Raw genomic sequence first — 15,872 nt, forward strand, 5'->3', positions numbered from 1 at the left:
TGCTTATTCTTAGATTCAAGGTATCAGACTTTTTAGTGTAGAGAGAATGAATAATACAGCCTACATAAAATTTACAAATTCTGTTTGAGATTATCAGTTCCCCATTTGCTTGTGTGGTAATATTTTATATAGGTGTTGGCAAGGACAGCATGACTGGAGGTGAAGTGCCTGCCTCCGAATGGGATGGCTGCCAAAGACGAAGTCTTGCCTGAATAAAATAAATAAGTTTCTGCAAATTATTAAGAACAGACATACCCAGAGTGTCTGGAGTGAGCAGAGAATGAAAAGAAAGTAGCAGAACAAACAACAACAAAAACATCAGGAAAAAAAAAGAGAGAAAATTCAAGGTTGGTTTTGATTTTTAAAAATTCACACAATGAGAAGCTCACAAGGCTGGACAGAGTGGGAATAAAGAATTCTCTGATAGAGGCACAGGAAGTTAAAAGAGGTCTGGGAAGGGAGACATCATGTACCAAGAGTACATCTTGGGCAAGGGAAGAAAAGCTAGGCTGGAAGCTGACAGATGATTCTTGTTTTGAAACATCACCAAATACCTTGTGTAATATCTAAAGGTATGTTGACCAGGAAATATCTCTACTAATTTAATGCTTTATTGGCTTTAACTATCACACATGCTAGAAGAGCAGAATTGCAATCTGGAGTAGCCACGTTGTTGTGCGGAGGGTGCGTAAAAGCCTTTGGGGTCCTGGCATTGCATGGTTTGACAGCAAGGTTCCCCTTCTTTATAAGGTTTGTAAGACAGAGTCTTGTTTTGTTCACTCAAATTAGAGGCATCAATTCAATGAGATATAACAAAAAAGTATTTTATAGTACAGACAGAATGCAATTATTATTGTTTTCATCAGCCACTACATATTCATTTTGGAGCAAATTCTGGTCTCAGTTAAATCAGGGTTACAGATATATAATGACACATCAGAACAGAAAACAGATATTTATCTTTCAGTATGGGCAATGCTGAGCAATGCAAGTCTGTGGTTCTTTGAAAGATAATAAAATTTGTATAGGATGAAATCTTTAGTGCATTTCCTCCCCATACCTGGCACTTACAATACTTGAAGACAGCACAGAAAGATATTCTGTCCATCCAATCAACTTCTAACAAATTCACTGGCAGGTAACAAACATTGAATATCAAGGTACAGAAAGAAACAAAGAAAGCTAATGCTGGGGACAGGGAATAAGAAATAAACTAAAAACGATTAGACTCAAGTTACAGTTCATTGTAATAGTGGTCTTTTTTTCTCTAGAACAATGGTGTATCTTTTCTGGCACACTGAGCTGAATCCACAAGTCAGCTTGGGGATGGGTCTGTAAATGTTCCAGAATGGGAAGTGTTTGCCTACAGAAGCATGCCTCGCGATTGGCTCATTCAAATCTAAAAATTACTTCATTATAGAAAAAATGCCAGCCTCTTCTGCAACTAGGGTATGAGCTGATGTAGCATAATTACACATACAGAGAGACCAGCCCAAGCAAAACCAACAATTAGTTCCTTCTGTGCTAGACAAAACCTGGAATAGGAGGCCTGTTAGCTCCAGTGAAAGCTGATCAGTCACCATAAGAGATCAGTATGTCCCAAGCTCATCAGAGCAAGGAAAATCTCTTTTAATTAGAAGCTGGAGGGCTATCCCTATGGAGGAGAAATTCTTGTTAGTGATCTCTCAGCCTTACACACAGCCCAAGTCTTCATTTCCAATGCTCTTCTCATACACACTCTCACCCTGAAAGCCTGGAAAAATACAAAGAATTTAGTCTGAATGTCGCACAGGCTGAGATGGTTCTCAGAATATTTACAGAGGTGGGGGGAAGGTTCTACTGCACTTCAGAAAACATTTCTCTCTTCTTGACCTTCATCAGAGAGTTTTGTGGGACTGGAAGCAGTGAGGTGGGGCGTCCCTTCTCTCCACCACATACAGTTGACATTCACCTCCTCAATGCATCTATAAGAGGTAAAGGGCTTCACTCCTTAGGTCAGAGGCAGGTTGCTTTGCATTTGAAACATCTGGTGACTTTGTTCTCTCCCTGGCTGGTTTCCAAACCAAATCTGTCTAGAAAGCCCCTGATGATCTCTAACAGGGAATCAAAGTAGACTTTAAAAGCTTCCATCAAACTTTTTAACCCAAAAGATAGCGACTGAAGAATATACAAAAGTCTACAGAACGAGCGGTTAAAATACTTTTCTCCCGAAAACAACATATGTTCTGTAGCTGCACAGACAAGTGCTTCCGGACTCTTCGGCCAGCAGAAATGGAAGGCATTTTCTTTGGAAAAAGTCTACACAGAAATATATCCCTCAGCAGCCTGACAGACCCAGTTTCAAAGAACAGCAATGACAGATGTTTCAGAGGATGGCTGTCAATTAGCTAAGCAATGAAGCCTGGAAAAAAGTTTCCAAGCTTGACACTTAGATTCATCTCTAAGGAACTAGAGGTGATTTGAGTAGCCACACAGCAGTATGAATGTCCTACAAACAGGAGAAACCAGCACAGACAGAAACCACACACAAATACTGTGGTGATACTGTCCTGTCTCTATCTTTGCTGCAGCATAGGTCCTGGTAATACTTTAGGGAGAGCTGGCAAAAACATTTAAAGAGGAAGCAACAATCCCTAACGAACAGTTGTATTTAATGGGGAAGTTCGCAGTCATGATGCAGTCATGACTAATCAGTAATTTAAATTTTTTTTTACTTGAAATTTTTTCTAGATATAAAACAATAGTATCACCTATTTAATAACCATGTAAAATAAATGCATCTGGATTTATACATTTTAAATGCCAGTTGTTACTATTTGCTATCTTTCTTTGTTAATCAGCATGGTGAGAGATGGGTATTGCTCCAACAGAAAATGGCATCAATCCAGAGAAACTGCTGTAAGCTTTTGGGTCCTGTATAAATGACACAGAGCCTGCTGTGAGCAAAGATCACAGAATCATTCAGGTTGGAAAAGACCCTTGGGATCATCGAGTCCAACCATAAAGATCTGAATGTACAAGCCACTTCAGCTCCGATGTTTTGGGGTGTACTAATATCATACCCTGTTGGGGGGCTTAGGACCAAACTACAGCTGTGCAGGGTAAGCCACAGAGCCCACCTGAGATGCAGGAAGGTGTGTGGAAAAGCAAAGGCCTCTCTTACTCCTCTCCAGGTGTTGTTTGCAAGCATGGCTACGCATGATGGAGAGTGGCTTTAGAACATGAAAGGTGTCTGTAGCTCCTTCCAGTGGGTTGCAGGAGCCGAAAAGCCACACAGAGGAAAGGCATTGTTCCCCTCCAGCTCTGAGCAAAGTGGGATGTTGGGGATTCATGACTCAGGCCATGATTCATGTTCTGGTCTCCTCTTGTTTCAGGAGGAGTGCACTGCTGTTAGACGAGGGCAGAGAGTGAAGTCAACAACTTACCTCTGAACAAACAGAGAGAAAGAGGAGGAAGAAGGAGGAATTGCTCACCAACTGTGCAATGAACAGCAGGCAGGCAACCCAGGGTGTTTTCCAACTCATATTTACCTTGCCCACAGCTCTGACCCGGCTGGCTCCAGCTGAGGGCGTGAGTAAACCTTTGTCCTCAGTTTCCTTTGCATGGGTGAGCACCCTGAAAGATTTGCTTTTCAGATTTGAAAACACTCTCACACTCGAAGTAAAATAATCAAACCTCTGAACTGCAGAAGGGTTCAGGTAGAACTGGTAGGAAGATCACGCGGCATTCAAGCAGAACTGCCAGCCAGCCCACGGCACTCAAACCACGCCAGGGATTTCCACACAGCGTATTGAATCTGACCTCAGTTTCTGTTTACTTTTTGCAGTTACATGGTACACCTTGTTCTCGCTATGCTATAAAAGCCTGGCACTGGGGCACCAGAGCAAGCACCTCCATTCAGTGCTGGTGCAAGGCTGAACATGCTGGTGGTGGGAACCGCACTGAGCACTGACTCCACAACACCTCAGACCTCCTGCACCTCAGCTGAAGAGCTTTCTGTAACTTACTCCCTTCAGATTAATGCTAAATGCAAACTGGACCTGCTGTCCCCATTACAGAAGGGCCAAAGGCAGTCCTGAGAGAGGCAGGTTGCAGCAGCACCAAGAGAAATGTGAAGCTTTACCCCAGTCCTGCAGGAGGCTGGGCCAGGTAACAACACAGAGGACTTGCTTTTGAAAGAGCCGGTAGTAAACACAATGTATTCAGGCCTGATTTGTCCAGATGTAAATTCTAAACTACTGAGCTGGGATTAAGTAACTTGTAAAATGTGATTCCACTCTGCTCTTACACACAGAAAATAAATTTATCTTATAGTTGATCTTGCTGTACTTAGACCTACAGAAGTCCAGTGCTTTGCTGAAACACAGGGTTTGAACGCGGTTAACCTAGAATAACCAAACCAGATAAGAATGTTTAGCTCAGCACCCAAACAGCTGCTAAAAACTGAGGAAAATGGGCTCAGGCGCTGCCTGAAACCAGCTACATTTCTGAAGCTTTCCAGGAGCTATTCTGAACTTGGCCAGCATGGTTTCTATTTACAGACACACACCGTTCTGGCCACTCACTCCTGCCAGTGGGTACAGGCTCTTTCTGGGAAAAGAGGATTTAGATTTTTCAGGAGCTCTTTGTGCAGAGTGCTGCCATCTCATGGCTACTCCGCTATGCTGGAGTAAAGAAGTGACTATAAAATTTAGAGGTATAAAGGTCTTCTGATACTAACTGCCCTACTACCTTTTACCAATATTTTGCCTTCCTACATATATAAGAACCTTTGGAGATGTTCATATCTTTGTTAAACAATTTTGACATTTATATTATATTAGAGTTATAATTTTTTGTTAGCACGCATTATTTCAAATTCCTGTGTCATCTGTTACAGTAAACAGAACATTACTTCTAGAGTCTTTGTTATAAGCTCAGTTACATAATTCTGAAATGTCAGAAATTGTTCCTGATATCTGCACACCTTGCCTTATTGCTATGTACATGTTTCTTATGAAAATAGTAGGAAGAAAATTTAAACCAACAGTGTCTGCTCACATTTACACAGAAACATTGGAGAAACAACCTTATATAGAATGACTAGTGCTTTTACAATTCTTCTTAAAGAACTGGTAAGAACTGTTGGTATTATATATCTAAAACCATGCAAGACTAAGAACATGTATATAGAACCATCGCTAAAGAAAAATAAAATCAACTAAATCAATTCCAAGTATTTTGGCTAAGTAACACCAAAAGGATAAGGCAGGGCAGATTTTCCCTGACAATGTTTTGTAGGAGTTCAAAATGATTGATCATGTAAATACTGTCAATAATATTTGATCCACTGATACCTTATGCAATCATATGCTCTCCTATGTTTGCAACTGCGTTGCTGTGTTTTGGCTGGACACTTAGCACACAGAATTACCATCACTTTAAATCAATTTTTTAAAAATTTAATTCTTATCATTTTGTAGCACATCAATGTCACAGGAGGCCAGAGTCATGCTTTCTATCTGAACCAATAGATTAACAGAAATTTCAAAATATACTATTGCCACAATAGTACAAAGCAGAGAACACAAGACTGCAAAGGACTTCATGGGTTGTGAAGATGTGCCCTTTCACCTTACACAGCTGTGTTAATAAACTTATGAAAAATCCATCATAAGACTACTCATACCGTTTAGTCTCTGGCAGAGAGGCAAATAGAAAGTGGCTCTACTCACCTTTATGGTATATGCAAGAACTAGGTGAATTCTGTGTTATCCAATTTGCAAGCAAGTTCCATTTTACTATGATACCCTCACCTACAGTGGTTTGTTTCTGTCACTCTTATTAGAAGACTGTTTCAGAGACTTCACTGTTCTCATGGCTGGAAATGTCTTCAGCTCCAGCCTGGATGGACTAACTTTCAATTTATATCCATTTGTTTTAATGACAACATTGTCTGGTAACTTAAATAACTTCTTTCCTTTCCTAGTATTTGCCCTGCCCTTCTTTCCCCTCCCCTTGATTTATTTATAGATAGCAATTGTATATCCCTCATTCTTTGTTTTGTCCAGGGCTACTTCTCTGCATTTCTTTCAATGTTCCTTCCTAATTATGGGTGACAGACTGCTCACAGTACTCCAGAAGAGCTTTGACCAGTGCCTCCTACAATGGTGTCCGTACCTACATTTCCCTCCTTAAGTGTCCTGCATTGTATCTAAGGCTGATCAGTTTTGCCTTTTCCATGGCTCCATCCCAGCTCTCTCAGCATCCTTCCACGACTTAGACATTATGGTCTTTCTCTTGCCCAACTGATAAGCCACAATTTATAACAGAAATAATTCCCACCTCAGTTTGTGTGTGATCTGGCACTTGTACTATTAAATACCTCCCCACATCTCCAGCTCTCAAGTTTCCCCACAATGTGTATATTTTTCTCCTCTGACCATGCCACTTTTAGCAGCAATGAAAATATTAATACTTCCAGAAACTAGCTGAAACTATGATGCTTGAAAATCTCTACCCAACCTTTAGGTAGCCCAATAATTCCCTTTCCAGAACAGATGGTATCATATATACTTTTCCTTAGTCATTATACATTGTATTGAACATTTATTGCTTTCAATCTATTTTCTCCATTTTCTCTCCACACCCTTATTTATTCTTTCTTGCAGAAATGTGCACAAAATTTCCATATTACTAAGGTCAGATTAATGGAACTGTAGATGTGAGGTCACTTTTTCCTCTGCTCTTGTCTCTCCTTTGTTTTGGCAGATCTTTTAAGAAAAACTTGCTCCTGCAATTGAAATGTAATTTGCTCATTCTTTCAGCATTTTAAGATGGATAACAGACATCTTTACACTATGGTCCTACTAGACTCTGGATTTACTTTTCAAGTTTGTAAATGTTAACTTTTATTTCTACAGATTCTTCCCATCCTGATTAGATTTTCTTTCATGATCTATACCATCCTCTTCACAAAAAAGAAGAAAAATTATTTATTTGGTTTGGGCAGTATCTACACAGTCTTTAATTTCTACCCCATCCTTGCCACGTACCAGATCTCCTTTTATCTGTGTGGTGGTAGAAGACACTTTCAGTCTTTCAAATACAGATGGTAGGTCTGTAAACTTGACAAATCTGACTGCATCCTCTGCTACTTGGTTCCCAAGATATCGTTTTCATTGATGATCTGTTATGGTGGAGTTTTCTTTCCATATGACTTTCATTCTCTTTGCCTGACCCTAATATCTTTTTTTTTTGAAGGATTTATAAATCCAGTAAGGTGCTAACACCCTTCACACGCTACTTACAGTGCAAAGTACAGATTTTTTATATATTATTTAAATTAAAGAAATTCTAATACTCAGATTTGGACCTTCATGCACTTGACATCACTAACTAGCTTCTTTAGGTACAACACTTCAGAAGGACAAATTTTGAGAAACTAATGAACAGGCCTATTCTTGTTTATTCTTTCACTTATTTTCAGTTTAATCAAGTTGGGATAACTTTAGCTAGGTTATTTTCTACAACCAGCTGCTTTATGTCATCACTACCTAACAAAGCCCACCTAGAATAGCATCATGGTAGTCCAGTGACTGCTTAGTGATGAAATCTGCCAGCTATTACACCCTGGAATAACTGGCTCTAACGCTGTCAGTAACATTTGCTTTATACTCTATTTCTGAGCAGTTAAAATCTCCTGCAATGAGACAATGCTTGGAAGTTTCCCTTTTGTGCTTGTAGTCATCTGTGTTAGATATACATGTAACAGTTCCTTAGTGGTCCTTCAGAAGACCTTTAGTTTGACAGATTCCATTCTGCCCATGTAATCTCTCTCTGCCTCTGTCAGTGACTTCACTGTTACCTCTGTACCTCTGTATTTGTGTTTTTCTTAACAGTCTACATGTTGGTTTAAGTGCATTTCAGTCATAGATTACCCATCCACCATAATTCACTATTCTTGGGAGATTTGGGGTCATCCTAGGTACTGCAGTTCTAGCCTGCCTCTGCACGCAATTTTTCTACACAAACATCTCAGCTCATCATCTATGAAAATATGCTAATTTTTCTAATTACGTTGCTCGCATCCCTTTAATTCCTGACATCCAGGCTATTCACATCACATTCCCACCCTTGTCAGTACTGATTCTTCCTGTCCATTTTGCTCCCATCGGATATTTCTTTCTCCCCCATATATTCACCCCTTTCTGCTTTTCAGAACCAGGCATGAAAGTTACTTAAAAGTGTCGCCCAAACTTCCCTTCTGTTTCCTAGCTTACAATCCTTTTACTGATTACGCTGATATATAAATATATATTGTTATCATGTATTATTTTGTAGTATGCTATATGATGCAATCATGTTATACTATATTGATATCAATTACAGCAATCTTCGTTCCAGAAAATTAATACCACATTTGCTCCGATGGAGTTAATCTAGTTTGTGTAAAAAATCCTCTTTCCTCTCAAAAGTTAAATGACTTTCAACACTCCTCATAACATCAATTCTTAAGACATCTGCTGCTCTTCATTATCTTGCATGCTTTAACACACCCTCTTGAGGAATGAAACACTGCAGTGGGAGCTTTTCCTTCGGGACAAACCTACTCACACAGATTTCCCCTGATTTGTGTTCTTAGTACTCCCTCCTTCAGTCTTTTATCCTACAGTGTGAGTCGGCACAAAGTTATATTTCATCCCAGACATGATTGCATTGCCACAGATGCTAAAATGGCTTCTGTTTTATAAATGGAATAAACAATAAAATCACACACACATACTGTGTGTGCATCTGCTTGGAATACAATCATTTTAGCTTGAAATTATGCTGCAATAGCACTGCTGACTTTACATTTATGGGACAGTTTTAAAATAGCTTCAGTTAAAATAAGTGTATTTTTGAATGAAAGAGATAAAGTAAAAGCTTGAAATAGCTATGAACTTGAGTAGCTGTGTGAGATGTCTCATCAGTTCTCCTGAAGATATTTTAGTCATTGGGAGTTAATCATTACCTGAAACTACATGAAAAACCTATTCAAAGCCAGTGTTGTGTTACGGAAGAAATGCAGACACTGAGTCACAGCTGTCAGTTATTCATTATACTTCAGTCATTTATGATCTGATTCTTTCCAACATTATTCTTGCTTTTGGTTTACAGTAAGATACTGATCTGGTGCATGAGACTCTCAATTAGAGCAAGACCCTGCCCACCCCTAACAGGAGAGGTGTTTGGGTGTCTAACTTCCATAAGGTCACTACAAAATCTAAAAACTGTATCAAAAATATACATAAGGGTAAAGAGGTTAAGAAGTTAACATTGATTTGGAAGAGACAGGTGAATGTCTTTTGCATCAGAGAATGACAGCTCTGCTCAGTAATGTCCAAGAGCAACAGGAGAGACCAAGGAAGAATTCAAACAGGTCAAACACTGGTGCTATGGTTGCATGCCAAGCCATGAGTGTGGTTATAAGCAAACCTCCAGGGAACGGCAAACACAGGTCTTGGGCCAACATGTTTTCTATAGACACAGTCAAGAGCAAAGTGGTTCCTAACTTGGGCACATCAGATGCTTACTGCTACCCAGAAGAAATCTGGGCCAGAAAACAGTCAATCCAACATATCGTTTATTCATTTTATTTTTCATCTGTCTTTCTGGACTTTGAAGCTTGGGAAGTTCCTCTCTTGTTCTGTAGGTGTGAACTTTCTTGCATGTAGGAAAAACATGAACCCCCTCTTCTACCTGTGTCATGTTAACTTGAAGATAAAAGGGGATGAGTACATGACCTACAAGCCAAAATCATGGTAACAATTCCAAACAAGATTATGAAATAAATAGTTCCAGCAGTGGACTGAATATGCTAATGTCATCTTGTAGAAAGTGCATTTTTATAATTTTTTTCATGGTGTCATCATTTTCTATCTCATTTTGGGAAAGTTAATCAACATTTATGGTTTTAAACATATACAAAAGCAAACAAAACCACTGCAGTTATTTATTCAGACTGTGCTGACACACAACTACTCATGATGCCTGAGCGGTCACATTACTGATAAAAACATCCATTTTTACTAGGCCTCCTACATCATCAATTTGCTCACATCAAGTAATAAAGCCTATTTTTCCTTCATCTTGAACTGATATTTATGTTCTTATGTGTTACCACCTGATTCATCATTACCACTTTCACAGGAGCATTTTTCTTTTCTTCCCCTGGTGCTTCAAAAACCCCCTCTTAGGTTTATTTGTTATGCTTGTGTGTTGAGCAATGATAGTTTGATTTAGCTTGTGCTTCTGAACTTACATACTAACAAATCTTTCAAGACTTGGCCTTTTGCTTACATTCTTCTAAGTTCACAGTCTTCATAGTACATTGTTTTCTTTATGATGCTGGTACTGTGCTTCTTCTGTTGTTATAGTGATCCTTGAGGAAGACTGTTCCTTGGAAGAAATTGCTCCTCTCTTGCAACCAGAACTGGACCAGGCTCAGGGTCAGACAGAGCATCAAAAGCTCCAACATGGGCAGGCCTCCTGGCTGAAGAAATTCCTTAGTGCAGCTCTTGTGGGTCTGTTTATAATGTCAACTAATACTCTGAATAACAGCACAGGCATCACAGAGGCCTTGATTTGATTCTACAAGGACAGCAGGTAAATATTGCCAGAAAAATAACAGTCCAGTGTCGGGAACAGGGGATTTCTAAATCTGAGCCTGAAAGCCTGGGTGGAAGACAGCCAAGCACAGGAGATGTGGAAGCCAGGAAAAGGTCAGAGAGGGAGCAAAGCTTGCTGAAGCTGATTTTAAACAACCATTTGAAGTATTTGCTGTGGTTTTAATATCCATTTCTACTGGATGAGATGAATTGCTGCTAGCATGGCACTGTGGGACTGAAGGGGGCAAGAAGCATCTAGGGTTGATAACGATCATCATTACAAGTAGGTTTTCTACCCTGGGGAGAGATGGCAGCATTTGCAATCCTATCCTCTAGGCAGTTCTGCTAAGGGAAGAAAACCCAATCTCTGTATGACCTTAATAAGACACCTCTGCAGATACAGCCAGGAGGTTTTATCGTACGAACGCAGTTCCTAGGTAGTCTGGTAGGGTCTCATTTCAGGAGCAGCTAGCACTAAATGAAACCTCATTTTGATCAGTCTCTACCTCCCAGCTGACAAGCCTGCAGATGGCTGAGTATTGCCTTGTCACAGCCTTCAGGCTGTCTAGGTGCCAGCAATGGGAAACAAAGGAGAAACCTGGCCTCAGGTTTGCACCTCTGTACCCATGCACTCGGATGAGAGTTTTGGGTACCATTGAGAAGCTGACCAGGTCACAGAAGTTGGATTTAAGAGGCATATTCCTATCTTCCTAAACTTTCAAAATTAAATGTTGTTAATGACAGGACAGGCATCTTATGAATTTCCTCAAGCCCCTTCACTCTTAACAGATAGTGTGAATGTTTTAATTAAAACTTTGACAGAGAAGTAGATCAGGACTACTGTATCATTTTCCTTTCATGGCATGCTTCAGCAAGCTGATGCAGATTGCTAGGTCGATGAGATATATCAATATTGTAAGACACACCATGTGTCAGGCCGAACACATTAAAGGCTGATGTTAAATTTTAACATAGGTCATGAATCACTCAAACTTATTCAGCCATCCAGAATTAATATGAAAAGCATGAGTAACAAGGGATTTTTTTGGTTTGTTTCTATATAAGCAGAAGAATGAGGCACCTGAACAAAAGTTCATACGAGACAACAACTTTAACTCTACTCATGCAGAAATGGTTCAGACATTTAGATCACGATGCAGAAAAAGTCTACTTTTGCATTTTGCCAAAGACCTCACTGTAGCTTTCTGAGAACTAAAATTTTGACAACTTGATTTGGGGGAAGCCTGTTAACACCACCAAGTCTGCTAAAAAATCTGCATATGTAAACAAACAAAAAAAAATCCCTTTTAAAAAAAGTTGTCCCCCTCATCTCCCAAAGAGAGAACAGGTAATGTTCAAATTGAATGCTACTTAGTTATTTTCTTTTTGACCATTTATCGGTATTGTTAGCTAAAGTTTCTTACAAAGGTGTTCAACTGTAAAATTATTTTGGGTTAGGTCTCAGCCACACAACTCGGTCACTAAAGTGACTTACTGCATTCAGTAGTCCTTGACTTTGCTGGCACTAACAAGGACTGTATGCCCTACAAATCATAATAAGTATTTACATGATCTTACATACTTTGGACAATATGTTGGCATGAGTCATCATTCTTTATCTGTCTTTATTTTTGCTGATTTTGTTTCTTTCATAGCTCACCTCTGTCTAGACCAACATGCAACTCCTTATAAACACAAGCTTAATCATACCTAAACATGCAAGCTTAGCTGGGCAAATAGGTGATGTTCTCTAACACTTCTCATCAGATTAAGTTTCCCTTTCTATTTCAGTAGTATGGAAATATTTTGTTCTCAGAAAAAAAAGTTTTATTTTTTCCTCCTTATTGTAGGATGTGCACTGATGAAATATCTGATGATGACGTTCATTGTAGACTATTGTTAAAAGTACTTGCTGCAATAGGATTACTCATTCACTTTCTGCACATTTTTGGTAAGCCTGTGGTACCTCAGTACCTGTGTCTGTCACTGGGGACAGCACAAAAGCACTCACTGAGCTCTACAGCTCTGCCAGAAGGAAGAGGACTGATTTTTGACATCCTGAATAGCAATAGCTCTAGAGTGAAAGACCATTGTTCCAAAATGGCACAATCATCAGAGGTGGTGGCACAGCAAATGAAGCGCTGAGAGCATTGCAACCAGAGACGTAAGTAACAGGTCTATTCATAGCAGTGCTTTTCCCCAGGGGATGGCGTCTTGCAAGTGACTTCATTAACTGCTGACAGCAGACAGACTGTGCTGCTCTGGGAGCGAAAGGGAAACACTCATCAGATGGCCCCAGCCACAACTGAGGAAACGCACAGAAGAGATAGCTGGCAAGTGTGGTGCCTTCCTCACTGTTCAGAAGTTAGTCACATCCCTAAATGTAATGCTTTATTCCTTTTCTTTCAGTAGGGCAATCTTCTTGTGTACAGACTTGCTGTTTGCACAAAGGGCGCTGCTGGCGATTCAACGCGCCTTGGAAGCTTCCCAGGCTGTGGAAGGTGGGGTCTGAATTCCAGATCAGTTGCTAATTGTAAGGAAAACCCCTAAATAGCTTGTCATTTAACAGTCAGGAGAAGACACCTACCAAACCTTGTTACCTGTCATTCAGTGGTGTGCTTGACCTCTCCCACAGCGTGCAATAAAACTTTCCTCACTGCGTGGCCAGCAAGACATGTGCTCTCTTCGATGTCTCCAGCACATTTACTCACAGAAAAGGGGTCATACAGCCCAAATGACCTATATCGTTAGCGCCAGGGATCCTCACTCCCTCCACAAGCTTAAGAACATCCATCCCTACCAAACTGACTTCTCAATGCTCAAAAGATCATACTAACAGCTAAACAGTTGATAGCTGAAACACAAGGTCTTCTACACGCAATTACTTCCTACTTTACTCCAAAAATATACAGAAAAACACATCGCCTTACCTGTCATTCCCCAGTACACTTGAGCATTTTTCGGGTGCCGAGCAGACTCTTCAATATTACAGCCGTCCATGTGCCACAGCTCAGCTTTCTGCTGGATCACAGGGAGCTTCTCTTTCTCCGCATGGCAGCTGCATTGCTCCTTGCCAGCCCTGAAAGCCAAGCCTCCTTTTTTAAAAACACACCACCATTCTGCTCCTTCTAACTTTGGTTTTCTGTGTGAATATTCCAGGCTCACCAGGTATCTGTGTTTCAAACATTAATACCTTGATTATTGGCTTTTTTAGCAGGTTTTCTACTTTCTAAACCCTATCTCCTCTAGACAGTTAAAAGAAAACTGGCCTAAAATGCCATTAGTCAAAAGTCCTATTCTTCCCAGAGGAAACACTAATAGTCCTTCATAACCAAGCAGGCTATTTATAGGCATGGTGACAGTGTGTCTAACCCCACAGTACAATGAGTATGAGGCAGTCCACATGAGACATGATGATAGAGGTTGTTCATAAAATCAAAACTGGAATTCATGTGCTGTACGTCAATAGTGATTTAAGCAACCACTTTCTTTCCCCACTCCAGAGGGAAGAAATAAAAGCCCTCTTAGCACAGGGACACATAGCACAATGTCACTGGAATAATTAATCCATTATTTTAAAGAGTAGTGTTGAAGCTATTCTGATATATAAGAGTTTTATATTCATTATAATCCTAATCCACCCTCTTTCTGCAATGCAGTGCTTCTGCTTGCTTTCTGCCCAGGTCACACGCACTTTCTGAAGGTGCTTCTTCCCCATAAACTGCATTGCAGGTTCATCTTAACAGACATAAAACTAGGTTCTTTGATCTGAATAGCAAAATACAATTAGTTTGGGATAAACAACAGACAAATCCCAAAGCCCCAGACAAAACCAGAAAAGGCAGGGAGGCAGAATTACCTTGGGAATGAGTAGGGAAGCATCAGTACCAGGTGGGCTACAAGTCAGAGCAGCAGACAGCTATAACACCTCCTTCTAAGGTACTAAGTGGGAAGCTGGGCATAAAGAGCAGAAGTATGCCTGTGTATACACAGGCAGGAAACAAGAAACTGGGGAGCACTGTAAGGAAAGGGAAAGCACACAGAAATCAGTCAGGGCTGAGATGAGGATCTAATGTAAGGTTAGAGATGCGCTTAGTGGAGGATTGGGAAAAACCTGAGAAGAGGAAGGGAAAGGGCATCATTTGGAGTAGGGCTGGGAGCTGCGGTGCCTGAGGCATCCTGCAGTAGCACAGTGGGGTTGGCAACCCACTGGCCCCTTCCCCATGGCCAGGCTGCCCTGCTACAGAGGCAGAGGAGCCCAGTTCAGAACCCATGGGCCTCAGCCCTAACTGGGGACCCCTCACCACCCATACTGCCACTTTCCCTATACCTACAGCAATAAATAATGCCACCACTCTATCTCTGCAAGTCCCAAGTAGGAAGACAACAACCAGTTCACGCTCCATCCCTTGTCACATCCACCTCACCCTGCCTGGGGCACAGCCCTTTGGGCTGATGCACACAGGCTGGGAGGCAAAGGGGCCCTGCACTGACTCTCCCTGTGCTGCAAGCACACGGGGTGTGCTGCTGCAGAATAAACACCCTGTATTGTTCTCTCCCCCTCCCTGCCTTCAAAGAAATTAAATCCCTCAGCAAACTTCACTCACCTTGCATCTGTGGGTGACTCCTACCAGCAAGCCGGTGGCACAGCTCCTGTAACAGCTACGGAGTCCCACCGAGGGTGGGTGATGTGGGGTGCTGCAGAGCACCTCCACAAAGCTCTGTCCCACTCCAGCTCTGCTCAGCCTGTCCCTGTCCTGAGCTGCCCTCAGATGGGGCCAGCTGAGCTGCAATGTGGCACTTGGTCAGGACCATACCTGGAGAGCAGGTCCCAGGGAGGTACGCTGTGAGAACCACTGGAGGTTACTTCTTTAATGTCAGTGTCACTCACACCTGCATCTTCTTTTTGACAGAAAGCTGCCTTGGGTTAGAGATGGCTCTGTGTTCAGTCTGGCCTGTGCTGGGATGTGAAAGGACAGTGGTGGAAGGCAATTTCCTCTGAAAGAATCCAAGCTGTGGAGGTGTTTCAGAGGGGAAGGAGAAGGGGAACAAACAACAAGCACGAGAGAGAGAGAGAGAGAGAAGCTCTCTCTCTTCAGAGAGCTGGGCATGGACCCAAAGTGGAATTGATAGGAGAGGCAGTAAGGTCAGAGTAGGAATAGTAGGCTACACTCTAAGAGAAGAGTCCCTTAGAATTGGATGGAAAAAACTAGCAGAGGACAAATTTTGCTCCAAAGGAAC

The 15,872-nt window shown here is 41.2% G+C and overlaps 1 protein-coding gene across 5 annotated transcripts in view; it reads right to left on the reverse strand.

The window, feature by feature from the left end:
* ITGB6 (integrin subunit beta 6) overlaps positions 1–15,647 on the reverse strand; it is a 53,998-nt gene extending 38,351 nt beyond the window's left edge. For 4 of the 5 annotated variants that reach the window (XM_074828957.1, XM_074828960.1, XM_074828954.1 and 1 more), the window contains exons 1-3: positions 15,239–15,647; positions 14,491–14,649; positions 13,562–13,803 (exon numbers count right to left, since the gene is read on the reverse strand). The gene's annotated coding sequence lies outside the window, so the exon portion shown is untranslated. The remainder of the gene's footprint in view (positions 1–13,561; positions 13,804–14,490; positions 14,650–15,238) is intronic. The other variant, XM_074828955.1, reaches the window with a different exon arrangement.
* Positions 15,648–15,872: the final 225 nt, after the last annotated feature.

This window comes from Strix aluco, chromosome 6 (genome assembly GCF_031877795.1).
Source record: "Strix aluco isolate bStrAlu1 chromosome 6, bStrAlu1.hap1, whole genome shotgun sequence".
NCBI lineage: Eukaryota > Metazoa > Chordata > Aves > Strigiformes > Strigidae > Strix > Strix aluco.